Below are 16,564 nucleotides of genomic sequence, written 5' to 3'. Positions count from 1 at the left end.
TGCGGAGTTGGAACGCCGGCGACAGGGCGTCGTCTTGACGGGTTGTCGGTGGCGAGCAACAGTAAGATAAGGTGGTGGTTGCAGTGGTGGGGTTGGATGACAGTGGTAATGGGAAAGAGAGGAAAGAGGGAAGATATATAAGAGCCAAGTCATAGCCCATAAGCCATCTCATATGCCAGATAGGATAATTAACGTCTCAATTTTTTTTTTTTTTTTTTTTTTTTTTTTTTGATGACGAGGGGGTTGAGTCCCCCCCGGGCCCATGCATTCCCGCACCACCACATGGACCATGTAAGCCACCCCTTTCGGGGGCTGCAGTGGCCAAGTGATCATCGCCCCAGCTGGTAGTCGAACCTGGGACCTCTCAACTCCTGCATTTCTGCAAGCTTCAAGGTTTAACCCAGCTACCACTGGACTAACACCACTTGGTTAAACGTCTCAATTTGACGGAATTATAGTTAAGGGTCACCTTAATTGCAAAAAACAGAGTTCAGGGTTACCATTTTTCTTTTCTAATTTGCAGGGTTACCATGTAAACCCTTTTTTAATTATATAATTCAGTCTTAGTCATAGTCCTAGTCATCATTCTGACGCCATGTCAATATTTTCCGGTGAGTAAATAGCCTGAATTTCTAAAAGTGGGCTTAATTGCACATGTTGTATAACGTATGGGGTAAATTTGCACCTGTCCAAAGTTGTGGGGCTAATTTGCACATAGTGTCAAACGTATGGGGCTTATTTGACACTTCCCCGCCTCAATTATCGTCTACTTTCTAAAACTCCTGGCATCAAGTCGAACAAGATCAACCCCTCAAGCTCTCACCTCCATCAAGATCACGCCAATGGTTTCCGATGAAGGGTTTAGATTTCTCACCTATTACCTTATACTTATTTCTTATACCTTTTACCTTGTACTTATTTCTTACACCATTTACCTTTATTTTCCTCCCCAGATTGTAATTAACTCCACCTCATGTCATTAACAAGATCGTACAGATTGCTGAAGTGCTTCTGATTTAATTCGGGTCTATTTTTTTCCTTAATTTTTGTGGTTGTTGTCTTTCACTTGATGGGGCCATTATTGCATTTTAGGTTTTGTTGTTCTTCAATTAAATGAACCATCTCTATGACACGGTGGGTGGATGGTGTAGGAAATGGTGGGTCAGGGGTGGCAAGGGGGGTCATCCTCCTAAAAGTGATTTTCTTACCGATTTTTCATCTTCACTTCTTAATCTATTGGAAAAACTGTAGCAAGGAAGCGAATTTTTCCAGCTTTTACAATTTAAGCGAGATAAAGATTGAAAGCTGTGATGAACTGATAAATGTGGGCTCGCCCTCCATATTTTTTGCCCTCGTGCATCTTGAAAGTTTAACCATAAAATATTGTGACAAGATGTAGGAACTCCATGATCAAATGATCATATTTCCTTGCTTAAAGTTTCTCTTCATTGAGAGTTCAAGCAGTCTTCAATGTTGCTATGATGGAAGATCCAAACCTGAATTCCCACGTTTAAAATCTTTGTGACTTGTGCAACTTCGAATCATGATTATATTTTCTGGTTCTGATTGCTCTTCTGCGGCATTTTTCAGTGAAAAGGTATTACATTTTCAGCCCATTAGATACTTCGTTAGGGTGATAGGGTCTAGATTGGGTTTAGTCTTCATTTGGTCATTCTAGGTACCTTCTTATCATTAATATGGCAGATCTATTGATTTTGAGTCAGGCCTATTAAGGCTTTTGCTAAGTTGATTGTGTACTCTATAATTTCCCATCTTAGAAATTTTTGTGTCACTTTGAGCCAACTCTATCCTTTCTATATAGATTATATTTCTGATCAAGTAGTGTAGGAACGGTCAAATATGTGTCAACCTATGTTCGAGTAAATACATTATGGAACGAGTATACCTAATTGTTTCTGAATTGCAAATTGGTTTGATTTTCCTGTCCTGGAAGAGTTACAAGTGATTAATGACCAAAACCATGTAAAGAGATTATGGGATCAAAATATATCGACAATCGAGGGAGGAAAGACGGTCATCGACAACCATGTTCCAATGTTGATAGCCTCACGATTAGCGGTACACATGGCTTGAAATATGTCTCATCCATAGACTATGAGTATTTGTCTTGCCTTAAACTCTATTGCCTCGATAATTAAATCCTGTTGTTATCGTCACCTGTTCTTTAGCCTTGCTGAAATTGAAAGAACTGTAGGTTGGGCAAAGTAATTCATTGAAAGAGTTATTTGAATCGGGGAGTTCCAGTGTCGCTTCCACTCTAACTATGGTTTGTGGACAATTGAAAGCTTTACATTTGTTTACTTTGCCTGGACTAGGCCAGTTAACTCTAGATCAGTTTAAAGGTCTATGTTGCCTCAACTTTTTGAGGGCTTGAGTTGGGAATATGTGATTTCAGCTGATTTACTTATCAGGGCTCAAGGATCGCTACAGCAACTTGAAGTTCTCAAAATATCTGAGTGCGATAAAATGCGAGTTGTGATCCTTGATGATGTCGAAGGGGGTGACTTATGATCATTATTATTTCATTTCTGGTTTAGGAGGCACGGTGACGACGTCAGAATTTGAGGGCATGACAATGTTGGTTACACCAATGGATGGCTGTAATTATAAGGGTTGCAGCGAAGTTAAATTAAAAATCATTTTTTGTCTATGTGCAGAGACGGGCTTTCACAAATGCTTCTATGTACCCGAGCATGATTGTTGCAGAGAAACTTAATTCGAGATAAGGCAAGTTGAAAGGTGAGTTTGTCATCTAGATTGATATTCGATAAGAGGATTTGATATAGTGAGTCATTCATTGACTATAGTGTTTTTTATACAATTATGTTTCAAAGGTCATACCTCTTATATGGAAAAGAATTAAATGAGTTTATTGATGACAAATAATGATAGATGGTCAGTAAATTGAGGAAGTAGGGTAGACTTAATGATATAGTAGGAATTGTAATGTCGCCTGCAGTGGTGACCTCTTAATTAAGAATGGTCGGGGAACTATGATATGTTTGGGCTTACCTTTTCTTATTACCCTAACTGATATATGCTCGGAACAAACAGTATGGCAAACAATTAATTTATGACTGAGGAGCAAGAGAAGGGGAAGGAGAGCTGATGTATATTTCACATTGTAGAGATGTATCATACTGTACGAGACGGCTTATGACAAGGAAAGCTGATGTAACACCATTTTTTTTAGTTTTCCGATTTAGTGTATCGGAATGTTGCTGGTCTATATTTGTTCAGAACAATGCATGCAATTATGATGTGCAACATATATCATTTAGTATAAGTTTCAGTTGTGGATATTGTTTATATGAGAGATAGAGATGTTTATAGAAACATCTAGGCAAGATGCAAACAACGGAGTACAACTTCAACAACAAGAACTGATAGGTTTGATTATATTTGCCTAATTTAGGCAAGATGGGAATTACCATACTCACCTTTTACTTCGTAAATAGTTCACTTCACCCGTATTTGCCTAATTCGTATTTTACTTTAATCTGATTGGTTTTATTATATTTGCCTAATTTGTGCTTATAACTCAGCAAACCCACTTTTATTATAATCGAGAGTCGAAAAAATTAGAAAGATTAGCCAAAACTGTGTAGTAACTTTCTCCATATTTCATGTTTTGGGAATTCATCTATTAATGGTTGATGGCTAAAAAGTTGTCGTTTTGTTGATATTTAAGCTGGTTGGGTGATTTTCATTTTGCGTACTTATTGATGGTAATTAGTTTTACAATTTAATTGCGGTTAGTGTGTTCATGTATGTTGTGTTGTTAATAAGTTAAATAATTATTAGGCATTTCTTTGATAGTAATTTATGTGTTAATGATATAGGGATTACCCAAGTGACCATAACTCTACCCTGATCACTTTCATCTCTCTCAGACATCTACTAAAAGTTGTTTGAGGAGAAATCACTTTTCTTGCCCGTTTACAGCTCGGAGTTAGAGATTCCTCTCACCCATCCTCAATAGCCGTGTAGTCCACAGATGTAGTGGCAATATGAATGTAGAGCTTAAGCACATGTTATGGCTTATAAATGTCTACCTTGCGGAAGATGAGGAGAAGAATATTGAGGCTGGACGAGGAGGGGCTTGTGGTTAGAAGAGGACACGGAGAAGGAGGAGCTTGGGTCTGTGGTTGGTGGAAAAAAAGGAGGAGCCAAGGAGGAGAAGGAGGAGGTTTGAGGGAGGTGTTGATAGGCAAATTTGTCTTTTCTTTGATTCTCAAATTTATTGACTAGAGCTGAACCTTACGGCTTCTGTAGAGTATAGATTATAGATTGGATCATATAGATTGGATAATTGTTGATTGTCGAGTGTTTGTATTTTCCTACCAACTACTCTTATAATGGTTTTTAGGACCTTGGTTTTTTTGTCTAGGCTTTTCAAGCAGGAGGAAAGCTACTACTTGGGTGACATTGACCTAAAAATTGGTCATTTATGCACCAAAGTTGGTCACGTGAATGAGCTTCTGTAAGATGAAATTTGTATTGTTCAAGTTTTAGGGTTTGGAGGTAGCTTTGGAATTGGACAAAAAACGAAAAGCGAGAGACGTCATATTTATGGGTAGAATGGCAATTCATTATAGAGAAAACGAGACCAGAAGCTTAGGTTGACAAAAACTTGGTAGTTTTCTCTTCATCCATGTGCTATCTTACTCTTAAAAGTTTATTTTAGTCTAATTTATCATTTCAAAATCACAGCACAGAAGAGACTTAGAAGGAGGTAGGGAGGGATATGTGAGTAAAAGCGAAGGAGATTATATTCCTATGCTTGACCTTCATTCTAGGAAATAACTTGTTCCAAAATATGTATACAAGAAATAGTTATTTGCTCTCTATTTTACAATTTCTTGGCAGTAAGACTTTTGATAGTGTCTATGAAGTTTATAGTAAAGTTAACTACAACACAGGTTTGTTTAAGTGCTTTTGAGAGTTTCACATCAAAATGATTTCAATTGCGCGTATTTCTTGTAGTGACTTTCATGACTTTACCGCGCTCAAGGTATAAAACTATGTTAGTATGACTATCTTGGGGTACGGTGCGCGAAGCGCACCATACAACAACTAGTTTGATGAAATATGTATAACTATAATACTCATAGAACACTTAATAATGAATATACTTATAGCCGATAACAAGGTTAATTGCCAAAATCATTAATTAGTTAAACCAAAGTCGAACTCGATTTTAGACCCCTCCCCAATGTTTTGAGTATAAAACAATTATGGGCTTTCAATCATTAGTTTAAACTTTTGGTTAAGTCAATTTTACGATACGGTATCAGAGGCAGCGTGACTAGCAGATCACGAGTTCAAATTTAGCAGTTAGCACCATATCTAAAGAGACATACATTGTATCCACACTTCAAGCTTAAAGGTTGATGGTTGAAAGGGTAATAAATATATAAACTGAGAATATGAGATTAACCGCAATAAATGATATCGACCGATAAAAGCGCAGCAACAGTTCAGAACTTGGCCCAGTTCAATTTTCCGCAAAGAAAATCAAGGTGTGTGTCAATCTAGAAGATGACGAGCGTAGGAGAAGAGCACCGCTTTCATTGACGTTGGATGACATAGTGATAAAACAGCCGCAATTTTTTGGTAGGCAGTGAAGTAACGCACAATAGTGGCTTGACTGTAAATATGGTTGAAGTCAAAGGGCACAAGCACACTAAAAATACCCCAAACCTGCTATTCTCTTTTTAGAACTTGGCCCAGTTCAATTTTCCGCAAAGAAAAATCAAGGTGTGTTAATCTAGAAGATGACGAGCGTAGGAAAAGAGCACTTCTTTCATTGACGTTGGATGATAGAGTGATAAAACAGCCGCAAATTTTTGGTAGGCAGCGAAGTAATGCAAAATAGTGGCTTGACTGTAAATATGGTTGTAGTCAAAGGGTACAAGCACACTAAAAATACCCCAAACCCCCTATTCTCTTTTATATAAGAGATATAAGAAAATAATTATTTTAAAGTAAGCTACGTCATCCCTAACCGGTAATAGCAGGTTAATTTTTTTTTTTTGTGGGGGGCTTTGAGGGGTGTGATAGCAGGTTAAATTTTGGACGAGTCTAATTTAGGAAGAGGGTGTCAGTAGTACGGTTTACTGTTGGAGTATGTGTCCTCAACAATAGTGCGATCACGTATTTAAATCTCATAATAAGAATACATAAGGGATGATACATTATATAGTCAACTGATCAACATTTATCGGTAACGATTGGCTGACTAGAGTTTGACGTTACGTCAACGCTGACGGTGGTGATCGATTGATCCCTTGAGGTCACACCTAAATGATGGAACCCAAATATTTCGATCAAATGTATTTGATACGGGTTGATCGATCCTTGATATTTATATATATATGTGTATTTGATATATATATATATATATATATATATATATATATATATATATATATATATATATATATATATATATATATATATATATATATATATATATATATATATATATATATATCGGGATCCGGTGAGAACCACTAGTATAATGAGAACTGTGAGAACCTCTCACAGCCCTTAGATCTTAAATAAATGAATGGCTGAGATCATACCACATCTCCGTCCAACCCTCGGTCAGTTAACAAAATTACGTTGTCTCTTACTTTTTGTCTCTAATTTATTTCTCTCGTCACGGTCACCACACTGCTTCTTGTAATTGAAGAACAAACTTCAATATCTGCTACTTCCTTCATTAATGGAGACGCAAAATCGAACCATCCATCACCGTTCATCAAATTCGACAAGGTTTGTTTGATTTCTGAATCAATTTCCTTGAATTTCCATTTTATGTTTTTTGAATTTGTTAATTCGTCAACCAATTAGGGTTGACGAATTGTTAATTTGTGATTAACTTTCAGAATTGATTAATTATGCTTGTGAAATTAGGGTTTCTCGAATTAAATTGGGGAAACTGAGAATTAGGGTTAGGGAAATTGAGAAATTATATAAATGAAAAAGACAGTCCATATGTGTTAATCCATGATTGTTATATTCCAAACTTGAGTAGAAAATGGTGCTGTTACTAACAACCAGTACTTGAAAAGTGAAAACATGATGATTTGAACCTAGTAAATATGTTAATCTCCATAGAAATGGCAGGTTTGACATACACATCCTTTGTAGGAGCACTAGTCATATCCTATTTAGCCGGGTTCTGCTTATCAACAACATCGACAGTCCAAATCCCATGACTTTAATATCAGACGGTCTCACTGACTTTCAGTCAACCTCCTTCTCTATCATGGATCATTTCCTTGATCATCTCTGTTTTACTACCTTCATCAGGTTCCACCTCTTTATTTTCTCTTTTTGCTTTTCTTTCGGATTCTAATCATATAGGAGTAATTAAATATATTTTTCCTTCATCCCGGACAGTTGTTTAGCTATTCCAAATACGAGTTCAAAATTTAGGCAGTTTTGTTAAAAGTTAATACTCCCTCTATCGCGGTCATTTTCAAATTTGTACCTTTGGATGGACTTGCTAAAGAAGAGTTTAATTCTAAAAATTCACGGCTTATAGTGACGGTCTTATATGCGAGATCAACTAATTGACCCTAGAATTAAACCAAAGATGCATTATTCATTTTGTGAACAACAGATTCAGGTTTAACTTCGGAATTAAAGTTAAGTTTGTTGTGATAAATTACAAAGTGTCTAAGCATGCGATTTTCTGAATGCCATTTGTTTTATATTCGTATATTTGCACCCATCGGTGTTCTTAAAACACTCTATGCTTTTGTCCACCTAAGAATGACTATTTCTCTCCCGCTACCCGCTAGTTCTTTTGGTGGTACTTGGTCTAGGATCGCTACCAATATTTGTTTGTGGTGTAATGTCGTTGCTGTTGTAGACGACATCATCTATTTCCATGAATGGGACTTTCAAAACCTCCTCTTGCATATGATTTGAGGTCGCATACATGGGTTGAAGTTGTTGCTGATCTTAGCCGTGTCGTAATAACTGTTCGTGAGTTTGATAGATTATTTACATTGCCACATGGTAAGAGGTTCATGTGTTTTTCCAGTTAGGTGCCACTCCGTCCTCTTGTAATCAAAGATCCCCCATATGTTCACCTCCTCAGGTTCAGACTCCAGCGCACACCGGATCCCATAGTCATAAAACTCATTGCTATTGATTACCTCTCTTACTCTGTTCCAGCTTAAGGTATATGAAGTGATCAACTATACTATTGTACTACTTTTTAGCATAAAGATGAGCAAAGTGCACAAAATATCAGCTTTAACTACAATTGTTTTGAAACATGATATGCTACAACATAGACCAAAAAAGCGCATCATTTGGGTCCAACTCCGAAAGCCAATTAGCTCAAATGGTAGATCATGGTGCAATGCACAAAATATGGGTTCGACTCCCATATTGGCTATGAAATACCATTCTTTCTTTTATTTTTTTTTTTGCAGTCAAGAAAATTTTCTATTAGCCCTTCTAAATTCTAACTAAGGTTTATCCAAATACAAGTTTCCTACAAAACTAGCAAGCTAGGATATGTAGCCTAATTACTTTAATGCATTGACTAATGATTGCTATATCATGCTCTCCCTGTCACAAAGAGTTACAACTCATAAACTGACAACAACATAACCGTTGTAGAGAATCTTACTCTGATGGAAAGCAAAGTTTCACAGTAGAATAGTTATGCCTTGTATGGGTATTGGAGTACTTTGAACCCCTTTTCCAACTGTTCTCTTGATTATGTTTTTGCTGCCAGTACAACTATCTTCTAGAAATCCTCTTTGTGGGAATTCTTCTATTTCAAGTATGGCTTGTGTGGGATGCAATCATGGAATTTGTTGTTTGATAGGCTATATGGGATTTGAACCCATATCTTTATGCAAAATTAGCACCTCGCTCTACCATTGAGCTAATAACCTTTAATATACGCCGTACATAACATAATTGCTCCAAAGAGATAAATCAAAACATATAATTAATGTCCTTATAGAATGGCTCATAATCTAGCTCGTAATGCTACGTTTTGAGCTCATCTACGCACACTATAAAAAAAAAATAAAAAATTAATATCCTTAATGCAACTGGAGAAATTTTTAATGCATGTATAACCTTATTTCATGCACATATAACCTTATTTCATACACATATAATCTTATTTCATGCCCATATAACACACTTATTTCATGCATGTACACGGTTGTTTGATGCACATATATTGCTTTTTCATGCATCTACTAGGCTACATCAGACATTGATAAGTCTATTGCACCCCAAACCCTAACCATTATTATTGGAACAACAACAATAGTCAATTAACATAATAGGGGATATAAGAGTTCTTTCTGATAGAGTACCTCAGTGAGAAGTAAACTCCCAGATTCCACTGCTTCATGAAGTCAATATATACAGCCTCTGATCTGAGCTTAGCAACGGCATATTTGGATGTGCAGTACCCTTGAAAAAAAAAATAATTACAAATTCAGGACGATACACTCTTGCAAGGACGGAAAGTTTTTCAGAAGTAGCATTTTGACCAAATGTTACAAAGCACATGCTTATTAAACTCTCAGGTCAAAGAATCTTACCTTCTAAATGAGACACAAAATCTAACCTTGATTTGTAATTTCTTACGTACTCAGTGGGTCGTCCAGGTGAGAGAGCCCCAGGTTTTCCTTTCTGAATTGCCAAGAGAACCTCTTTGAGAATCGAATTTGCTAAGAAGTCAAATACAAGAAAGCCTGAATTCTCCGCTCAAAAATACATCAGAATTAGAATGGATCATACCCAAGGAAGTAAGGAACCAACAAAGACATAGTACTCAATATTGATTGAGAAAAAATTACTTCATACCAAGTACAAAATCAAAAATAGCTGAAATGAATAGACTGCATGACTAAGGGTAAAAAAGACTGAAAAGTTGGAACATTCATACAACACCAACAACTACATCAGTGCCGTAACAGGTCCACACAATGGGTTCATTAAACCTAAAGAAATATGAACTTGATGCCCCATACAAACAGAAAAAGATTCATACATACAGAAAAAATAAACAAACAAATTTGAAACCCTCGAGGGCAGAGTGAAACAAATTTAATATGTCATGCATGCACATGGTTATTTCATGCACGTATAAGATTATTTCATGCACATGCAAGGTTATTTCATGCACATACAAGGTCATTTCATGCACTTACAAGGTTATTTAATGCACAGAGAAGGCAAGTATTAAGAAACCTGAAAATGTGATTAATTTAATTATTATTTCTCTAAATTTGGCAATTAAAGCTAAAATGAAAATAACCCAACACCAAAATGTGATTAATTTAATCATTGTTTCTTCAAATTTAGGTCCACCTAATCCAACCCTAAACCCTTTCCCATCCGAAATTTTAGGATACCCGTCCCCGTTTACTTTTTAATGCACATATAATCTTATTTTATGCACATAGAACCTTATTTCATGCATGTACATGGTTGTTTAATGCACATATATAGCTTTTTCATACATCTACAAAGCTTCTTCATGCACTGATAAGGCTATTGCATCCTAAACCCTTGCCATTATTTTTGGGAAGGGATCAAAGACAAAAAAAAAAAAAAAACTATGCAGATATTCATACTCGGATTACTTTGCTCAAGTCATTCTTGCTTGTAGTTTTTGATTTTGGTGGAAAATAATCTTTGCCTGACCCAACTCCTACTACTGGTGGTTTTTTCTTCAGTATAACAGTGTTTCGCCCCAAATCTGTCAATGATTTGAGTGATATTTTCAGACACTTAAAAGACAAACGCAAATTGTATGTTGTACAAAAGCTGCATTGTTTACACAGGAAATGTAAATAATTTCAGCAGTAAGTTGATAAAATCCAGCTTAGTAAAAACCTGAAATGTAAATAATTTCAGCAGCAAGTCGACAAAATCCAACTTAATTAACGACAAAACATCGATTTCAACGAAAAAAATAAAATAAGCGACAGTTTGAATAAGAAAAGAACCACCTGCTATTAATAATCGAATTTTCTGACTTTAAACTATAGAAAAGTGAGGTAATCAAAATTTCAACAATTTCTGAGCTTAAAACTCATCAGCAACAACTAACTGTAAACAAAAATTTATAAAATAAATAACTGAAAGAGATTGTAATGTGAAAAGGGGTTTTATACCAGAAACAGTGGTAGGTGATTTCAGTTGGATTCACTTTTTTGCGCTACTACCTGCAAATTTCATAAAGAACAATTCATAAATAATCGAAGCTTGATGACAATTTATACGATCGACAAACTAAAATTAAGAATTTCGCAGGTTAGATTATTGTCTAATTCGGACTGAAACTTAAATTTCACATATGTTGAACAATAGACTACGTAACTTAGAATTTGCCATATAAAAACAATGAAGTAGCTAAATTACGGAAACTTCTGGAAATTCAGTCTCTAATTTCATGATTTCAACCAATTTAGCAAATTTCTCAACTTTCCCAACCTTAATTTCTTAGTTTCCCCAATCTAATTCACAAAAGCCCTAATTTCACAAACATAATTCCTCATTACGACTTTAACACATTAATCTAGGCCTAAATTCAAGTAATTTTATCGACAAATAAAAAAATTACAAAGAGGAAAAAGATGTAAACCTTAATTTCGCAAAAAATTAATCATCACTATCAAAAGTTTACCTCATCGAAGTACCAGAATCCATTGCTAGAAGAAGCGTCGAAGATTTTGATCGATCGTCGAATAGTTTGATAGGAATGTTTCTGACGATCAAAGTAGAGAAAGCAGGAGCTCGAATGCGTTGAAATATTTGATAGTCAAAGAGAGAGAGAGAGAAAAAATAGGAGAGAGAAAGGAAATTTGGTAAAATGACCGAGTCTTGAAATTGGGGTTGCGGCGGTTTTTGACAAAACTGAAATATGTTTAATCAATGTTCATCTCACCGTCAAATTGCAGTTTGATCTAAAGGATGTGAGTGGTTCTCATGGTTCTCATTATCTTGTTGGTTTTCATAGGATCCCGAATATATATATATATATTTAGTTGTGTGAGTTTTGTTGAGGTCGAGTTTGGAACTCGAGTCAACGCAAGTTTATTATTCAATTATGTGATGATTGACTAATGAAATTTTATATCTTATTGTAATGTGATTAAATAAGAATTAATTTAATGATTAAGAGTTAATGCATTAAATTAGTTGAGGTTTTGTATATATTTTTGAGGTAGAGGAAATTGGTTAATATATTTACAAAGGAGTTATAAATTAATTAAATTGGGCATTGTAGGACTCATTATATATTGATATAATGGTAAAATATTACTTAAAAGTTAAGTGTATAGTACTTATTAATTTGTATCATATAATTGTTATATGATCACATTAATACTTAATTACACAAGATAATTAAGCATACGATTTAAACGCATTTGTCGGACAAATACGGAAAATCAAAACGGACCTATTTTGCATAGGTGACTGTTTTTTTTAGTAGACAAACATAATGATGTTTGTTCTTTTCTAAAATCACACTTTACTAGCGAAAGTGACTAGTCCTACAAGCTTTAATCATTATGCATTCTACTAACACACTACCCATTATGCATGACACTATTTTAAGTGTAAAATTTACCCACATAAGGGTGTGTGTGCCGTGAGGTTCTATGAGGGAGAAAAAAAAGTTGTTTTCATTTTTCCTCTATAATTCACATGCAAACCTCTCACTATTATCTCACTACAACCATATTAGATTATCTAATTACTAGGGTAGTAATTTAAATAATATTAAGGGTTATTACTTAATACTTATGTTATCTAGTTAATGAAATTAGTAATTTTTGGGTGAAATCTTGGGTGCAACTAAGAGGAGGTATTACACTATGAATACTAAAGCTTTTGGAAGATCTTCCTAATCTTATAACTCAAGAATAAGTGAAGGAATAAGTCCTTACTTGTGCCCAATATTCTATCTCACCAATGTAAGAAAAATCGTTTTCTCCTTATTTTGATTATTAACTTCTTGCATGCACTAGATCTATAAAATAAATTAATGAGTAATTAATATATCTAATTAGAGGAGTCTAATTAGATGGGTATATGAACCCAACAAGTGGTATCAGAGCATTTGGTCGTGCATGCATAAGCGGTTTGGTTTTTCCGAGTTAAATGTAACTTAATTAAAACTAGAAATTTTGTGATTTATATGATAAAGCCACGAAATTATTTTGCATGTTATGTATTCTGGTACTAATATGTATTTAGGTCATTTTGATGATTTATGGATGATTATTGCTTATTTTAATGATTTTTAGTAAAATAATTACATTTTATTAAGTAAAATGAACTTTTATTTACTAAAAATTGTTAAACTTCACTACTAGCCGTGATTTTTTAGTATGACCTCACATGCATATTTTGCATATTGTATGTAAAATTTCGGATTATTGTGATTAGTTTTGCATGTTTTATAAATTTTATGTGTTAAAAATGGTATAAATGGAGGTTATATGACTAAAATTAGTTAAACTTCATAACATGCCACAAAATTTTTTTATGTTATCACATGCATATTTTAAAGATTGTATGTAAAATTTGAGATAAATGTGATTTATTATGCATGATTTATAATTTTAATGGTTAAAATGATATAAATAGTGACTATTTTTAGCAAAAATAGCTAAAATGAATTTTATGACATGAAATTTTTCCTTAATGTTGTATATATGATATGAACATCATATCTAAAGTTGCATGATTAATTTTGATTAATTTGGTATGTTTATTGATATTTATGTGATAAAATCGATGAAAGGGCAACTTTATTAGTCATAAAATTAATGCAAAATTTTTGGTTGAAATTTTTCCATTTTCAGGTTCTGGAAATTTCTTAAGAATGTTCAAAATTTTGATTTTTATTTTTCCATAATTTTTATGTTTAATTTGGAATTAAATGGTAAAAGTTATGTTTTATACGATTTATTAATGAAGTAAATTATAAATATTTTGTGGGCAAATTGTATTGAGTTTTTGGAATCTTGATAATATTCCAGAATTTACAAAAATGTGATTTCGAAATTTATCAAATTTTATGATTTATTGGGAATTATTTCATAATTGTTATGATTAAGAGAAGTTTAATAAGCAATAATAGAAAACCAAGTTGAATTATTTTTGAGTGAAGACTAATTTTTGAGTCCTAAGTTGGTTAGGGTAATTAACTTAGACTTAAATTTGATTTAAGTATTGTTTTGTGATTTTAATAAGTTATTATCACGCATTTCCATAAAACCGGAATTATATACGATATAAGATTTAAATAGGGCGATTTGGCACTTAATTTGGCATGTTAGATAATAATGCTGCATATTTCATTGATGAATGTCATATTTTATTTACGTAATTTTGAATTATGTAATTTTATCTTAGTATGGCCTTAGTTTTAATCGGTATTACCCGTAATGTAAGGGAATACCGGTTCGGTTGTAATTTAATGTGATCTCGTATCACTTTTATTTTTTACTAGTTTTTCATATTACAAATGTATAATAGGAATAGCTATGTATTTTATTGTATTTGTTATTCCGGAGTTCCTTCAAGATGGTGCCATTCGGAAGGTGTTTCGACAAGACGGAGTTGTCTTGAAAGACGTGCCATATGAAGATTCTAGGGACCAAAGGAGTTGGTTTCCGAATTTGTAATAGATTATTAGTTTTTCCTTTTTAGGAAGGCCATACTAGGAAATTTATTTATTGCCTTGCATTTTCTTTATATGTTACATGCATTGCCAAATCGCTGTTAACAACACATGCATTTTCATATATATATATATCGAGTCTTCGACCGTGTCAATTATAATTATCTTTAGTTCACTAATATAGTTCACATAAAAGTGATAGATAATAAATCGACAAGACCTCTCACATATTTAAAATTGAGATTAGCCTTCCCAAATAGTAGGACCCATGAATCCCTTTCACATTTGGGGTAGATTCGGTTTTCCGGGGTACTTTCATTTTTCATTGGGTAAGTGGGGTAATAACAAGTTACTACACGTGAAATTTGGTTGGACTCAACGGGGCATAAAGACTAGTCTTATGTTCCGGGTCTAGAGATGAACTTAACGTAATTTCATCGACCGAGAGTTCTAATTGTAGAATCAGTTAAAGAGTTAACCCACCGAGTTATATTAATGAGGGATGTATCGGTTTCCCGTGCCCGAGTTAATATGGATTTGGATCTCGGAATCATTTATATAATTGGGTGGAGGTCATTATATAAATGCTAAAACATGCTAAAATATTTTCATATTTTAACGATGAATGTTTCTTTTCCCACTATTTCGTTGTTTTATATTGTTCTTTATCATCGCTCCTTCTCATATACGATATCATTCAATTGTAACACGAGTCTCCGCTAAACCACTATTACTAACGACATGTATAATCTCTTTCTAAATCCTAAAATGAACCGTTTAAATAGGGCATGGACTACTTCCATATGAATCGTTCTATTCCATAGAACTCCATAAGAGTTGCCCTATGTCATATAAGATTAGTATCTTAAATTCCTAACATGACTATATATGATTTCTTTTGAAGAAATATGAATAGAAATAATAATTAATCAAAATATGTTTTGATGAATTCTTCTATACATTCATGGTTCAACCATATTATTGCTCAACCTAAACACTTGTCATCAAGCACTTAAGTTGTTAAGAAGATGACGATGTTAAATTGGAAAATTAATTTGTTAGAAATTTTGATTAACCAATTATCTTAATAGAGTTAACCCTTGTGAAGGATTAACTAGAAATTTATATGAAGATAAGCCTTCATCAAATAGAAATTCTTGAAGTTAGTGGGAGCAATAAGAAGTAAGTATCTATCTTAATTGTTAAGGATAGAACTAAGCTCGAAAGAGAAGGTGTTAGACACTAAAATAGATACAAACCCCAATAAGTAAAGATCAAGGAAGTTGGTCGTGTGACTCCAACATATTCCTTCTCGAGTATCTATGACATGACATTTCATTCTTGCTAGTTACCACATCATGAGTATTTGATACAAATTTGTGAATCATGTTAAAAATTGCCACATTTCATGATTATGAAATATGGCAAAAGAATGTCAAAACCACCTTTCTAAATGGGTATTTAGAGGAGGATGTGTTCATAACACAATCCGAGGGTTTTGTAAATCCTTAGAATCCTAACATTGAATAATCATATGATCACTAGCAAGAATAAGTTCAGAAATTTGCATGAATGGAACTAGGATAGTTGCCATTTCATCCATGAACATATGAATGATGCAGTGTACTCATATTAGTTTTGTATTTAGAAATGTACCTCAATAATTTTTATGATGTACACTAACTCTAAATAAGAATATAATTCATGTTTTTGAAGAAAAACGCAAAAGGGTTTCACTATTATGCAATTAAAACAAGCGTTGTGCCCTTACACACCACGATTAAGTTTATGGTGAGACCATACAAATCAAGGTAATTATATTCAAAGTAGAAATAAATGTCATATGTA

The 16,564-nt window shown here is 33.9% G+C and overlaps 1 long non-coding RNA gene across 1 annotated transcript; it reads left to right on the top strand.

Annotated features, from left to right (window-relative positions):
• Positions 1 to 759: 759 nt before the first annotated feature.
• LOC141614886 (uncharacterized) lies at positions 760 to 1,026 on the top strand. The gene is made up of 2 exons (XR_012529441.1): positions 760 to 859; positions 954 to 1,026. It is a non-coding gene; the product is annotated as an uncharacterized LOC141614886 (long non-coding RNA).
• The last annotated feature ends 15,538 nt before the right edge of the window (positions 1,027 to 16,564 follow it).

The sequence above is a fragment of the Silene latifolia genome, chromosome 11 (genome assembly GCF_048544455.1).
Source record: "Silene latifolia isolate original U9 population chromosome 11, ASM4854445v1, whole genome shotgun sequence".
Lineage (NCBI taxonomy): Eukaryota > Viridiplantae > Streptophyta > Magnoliopsida > Caryophyllales > Caryophyllaceae > Silene > Silene latifolia.
The sequence above is the reverse complement of the archived record's forward strand: the minus strand, read 5'-3'. Positions and strand labels throughout refer to the sequence as shown.